Source organism: Athene cunicularia (genome assembly GCF_003259725.1).
Source record: "Athene cunicularia isolate RWA chromosome 5 unlocalized genomic scaffold, athCun1 chr5_part1, whole genome shotgun sequence".
Lineage (NCBI taxonomy): Eukaryota > Metazoa > Chordata > Aves > Strigiformes > Strigidae > Athene > Athene cunicularia.
The window spans coordinates 7,975,135-7,979,106 of NW_020799101.1; positions in this window are offsets into that span (position 1 = coordinate 7,975,135).

Here is a 3,972-nt window from a genome sequence, read left to right on the forward strand (position 1 = left end):
TTATTTTGGTCTTAAATTGACACTTTTTCACCATATATTTTTTTCCAAACACTGTTCCTATAATGTGAGGAGAGCAATCCACTTTTCCCCTAATTAGTGGTGTTTTAATCCTTATTATTAGGAACTATGCTTGATAAATACACCGTTCCAGAGCAAAGATACAGTAGCCTTATAAAGGAGTTGCCTTACTTTCCTAAGGACCATGACTAAGGAGTTCCACAGCCCAGGCTTGAGGTTCTGCCTTTACTTTCTTCCTTATCCACTCCAGATAGTTTTCTTTTTTCCTGACACTGTATATACGACACTTATATATCACTGTATATATGACAAGTTCTAAATCTTCAGGGAATTCCCCAAGAACAGGAGAGATATAGGAAAACTGGTCTGCTGTATCACTTTTTTTTTTATTTTTATTTTAAATTGAGGCTAACCTTGTATCATTGGGTCAGGGTGTATTTTGTTGAAAGCCGTCCTTTTCTTAACCATGGACATTCTTAACTTCGTATTTTCCTTTACACTTTTCTTTCTGAGTTTTTCTTCCAAAACATTCCTCACAGAATTTAAGGGTTGAGAAATTCTGTTCTGAGGTACCAAATATATAATAAACATGTAGACTATAAATTTTAGTAAATGTAACCAAACTATAATACAGACTGCCCATATTGTATAAAATCAGGGTATGATCAAGAGCCTGAACTGAACTTTCAGTTTTGCCATGGATTTGTCTTTATTGGAATTTGTTTTGGGTGCAGTACTTGTATGTTAGAGATGCTCATTACAAATTTTAGAAGCTCTGTCTCTTCTAGTGGCTGTAGTGCCTTCTGTACATCTCTCCTGGACTGAATCCCTCATAGCTGCAGGTCTTGTTCAGCACTTTTTCCTCCTGTTAAGGCTCGCACTTGGACTTCATTTTCCATGTCTGGATGGAAAAGGGAGGAGATGAATGGCGTTTCCTTGCAACAGCAATGCTAGTAAGGCAGCATCTGTCCGGGAGCAGCTATGATATCTCTGCAGCCAGTGCAGTGCTATTTCACAGCAATTCACATCTCCAGGGCTAGATTTTTCAGGTCTGTTCTTTGGGCTGCTCTGCCCAAAATACAAGTACCCCCACAAGCAGCAAGAAGTAATTATGTCTTCTGTGAGATGGGTCATTCCCCTAAGAACCAAGTGTGATATGATTTACTTGCACAGCAGACTTGACAGGTCCTCTTTTCTGACTTCATTCTTCTCACTCCAGTGATCATGCAGCCAGTGCCAGTTTGTGTTGTCTTAAGCTCAGGAGGCGAAATGAGCAGACAGGCTTCTAAAGCACGAGAAGTGGCTTTGTGTGCCTGAAACCTTCAGCCAAGAGTGGCGTCCAACTGTTAGTAGGGAGAGTCAACATTTATCTAATTACCATCCAAGAACACATTTCCCGATTGCTGCATTGTGCTTTCTGGACTTGCAGCTGGCAGTATTTCTGTCAGTGTTTCTATGAGCTTTACTCGCTTCCTTTGGTTTTAATTTACAGATCAGCCATGCTCTCTCAAGGTTAAACCTACTTTGTCTGTCCCTTTGCAAACCAATTCTTCACATTCTGTAGAAATTTAGCAAATGACAGAAAGTCCCATTCCAAGACTAGTACGCAGCAGCTGCAGGGATGGATTAAAGGAACTTAATGCACTTGCTTGTAATGCTGTTTTCAGGACACAAAGGTTATCTTTCTTTCAGCACTACCAGCAGAGAATAAACAACCTATTGAGACAACGTCTAATGATGGCTTGTATACGGAAAAGTAAATCTGGTGCTAATCTTTTCAGTGAGTTAATCAAGTTACATCTAGCATACATAGTCCTCTCCTACCTCATAGTTTAAACCTGGCTCATCCTGTTCTAACTTGAATCCCAACCCCTCTTGGACACCTGCTCCTGTGAACTTGGCCAGCAAACCCATACCACCTTGTTTCCTCATCCATTTCTTCTTCTTGGTTACTTTTGAAGCTACAACCACCCTACCTGACATTGATAAGAGCCATCTTTAATTTGTGCTTATTTCATCTGCTTAGCCTGACTACAGATTTTACTACCTCTTTCTCTGTGTGAACTCTCTTGTGTGCAGTGCGTTACGTATCTCTTGTCCAGTCACTGGCTTGGCTTGCCTGAATGGCTACCAGTTTCTTCTTGACCTGTCAGCTGCCTGCGTGATGCTCTGCAGTACTTACTATGTGCAGCTACTCCACATTGTTGCTTCTCTTGGTCTGTCTCATTAGACAGCACATCTCAGCTCCTTTCCTGTGACTGATCCATTTCAAACTTCTATTCCATTAACTCCCAGTTCCTTATGGTACCTCCCTGCCTACTTCTACACACTTCCTTCTCCAGCCTCTGTTTGCACAGTAACATTACCTCAGCTATCTGAGGTCCTGTCCCCTCCACACCCTCTTCCATTGCTTTACTTGGCAGGGCATCTCAAGAAGAGTGTTTGTATGACATCCACAAACTGCTCTTCAGTTTCTCCTCCAAACTCAGCAGTGTTTTTGTCCACAAGAAGCTGACTGAAAATGTTTTTATCATTTTATTAATCTCTCCATAAAATTTTATGGGAAATTTTACTTCTGGTAGAACGACCTAGAAATCTGGGGCAAAACCAGTCATGCTAGGTTGAAAAAAATGAATCTATGGTTTCTATCTGAAACCAGAAGTTTGGCACCTAATATGAAACTCAGTAATTTTTCATTGGAAAACCTGGTGTGGTTTTTTTTGTTAAAATAGTGCTTAGAATTTTTTTAAGCTACTTCAAATGCTACACAAAATATTGACATAATCATTGTAAATATTCCTTCACTTAAAGTATAAGTGAATGAATATTGACAATATTATGTATAATCTGACTGACTTGTCTGTATTGCCGATGCTCACCCATGTACTGACCCTTTTATATCAAATACAATTTGGTTATTGGTTCATCTTTATGCTGGCTGTGTCCTTTATATTAGGCCTGGTAATTGGCAAAACAACAATCCATCTCCCTGAGCACCTCAGTGACTGGACACCTGATCCACCCTTGCCCCAACCTGGCATGTGCACTCTCTCATTCACTGAGTTCCTCTTATTAGGATGAATGAAAGATGGTCTCTATCCTAAACTCATTCCCTCTCCCTCAAGAGGCAATGCTTACTTGTTATTGCCAAAGCCACTGTAGCCCTAAACTACATGTCTCTGATCTGGAGCTCATGTAGGCTCCCATTGTTTTGTTTGAGCCTGCTTCTTCTGTCCTCCAGAGCTCATGTCCTCATCTTCCACTCTTCTGTGGGATCCCCTGGCAAGTCAAGTTGTGCCTCCCACATGGCTCTTCTGGAATAAACACGTCCTCTCCTTTGATAAAACGAGGATGTGAAAGACCTGGACATAGCAAGTCAGTAATGACCCATAATCAATCAGATACAGGTGTGTGTTACTCTGAAACAGAGTTTGTGCCTCTGTAGAAGAGGATTCTGTTTTAATCTCAAAAGTAAAACCCATGTTTTTCTATCCATGGCTAAGTTTTCTTTAAAAAAATAGAATTTCAATATTTTTGCCTTGGTGCACTCATACTTGCTTGAATGATGGAGATCTTCCCTCTGCTAAGTACAGAAACATGATGAGACAGATTAAGTAGAGCTCTTCTGTAAACTGCAGGACTTAATTCTCTTCCTGCCAGTGTCAATGATAGAAGTCCTGTTGCTGTCACCAAAAGTAAAATAAAGATCTGTGAGGAGATTGGACAAATCTGCTGTGTCTATATGGGAAACTGCTCAGGAGTGATGTGGACTCATTTCCTCTTCCTGCAGTAAATTTATCCTATTAACATCATCTACTATTGTGTGTATATTAGCTGGGTGACCTCTAGAAAGCTTTTATGGATATAAGCTGCAGAGAGTACGTGTGATCCTGGTTTGCATCCTGCCTGTCTTACAATGATGCACCCATCAGCTCCAGAGAAAAATTGAATACA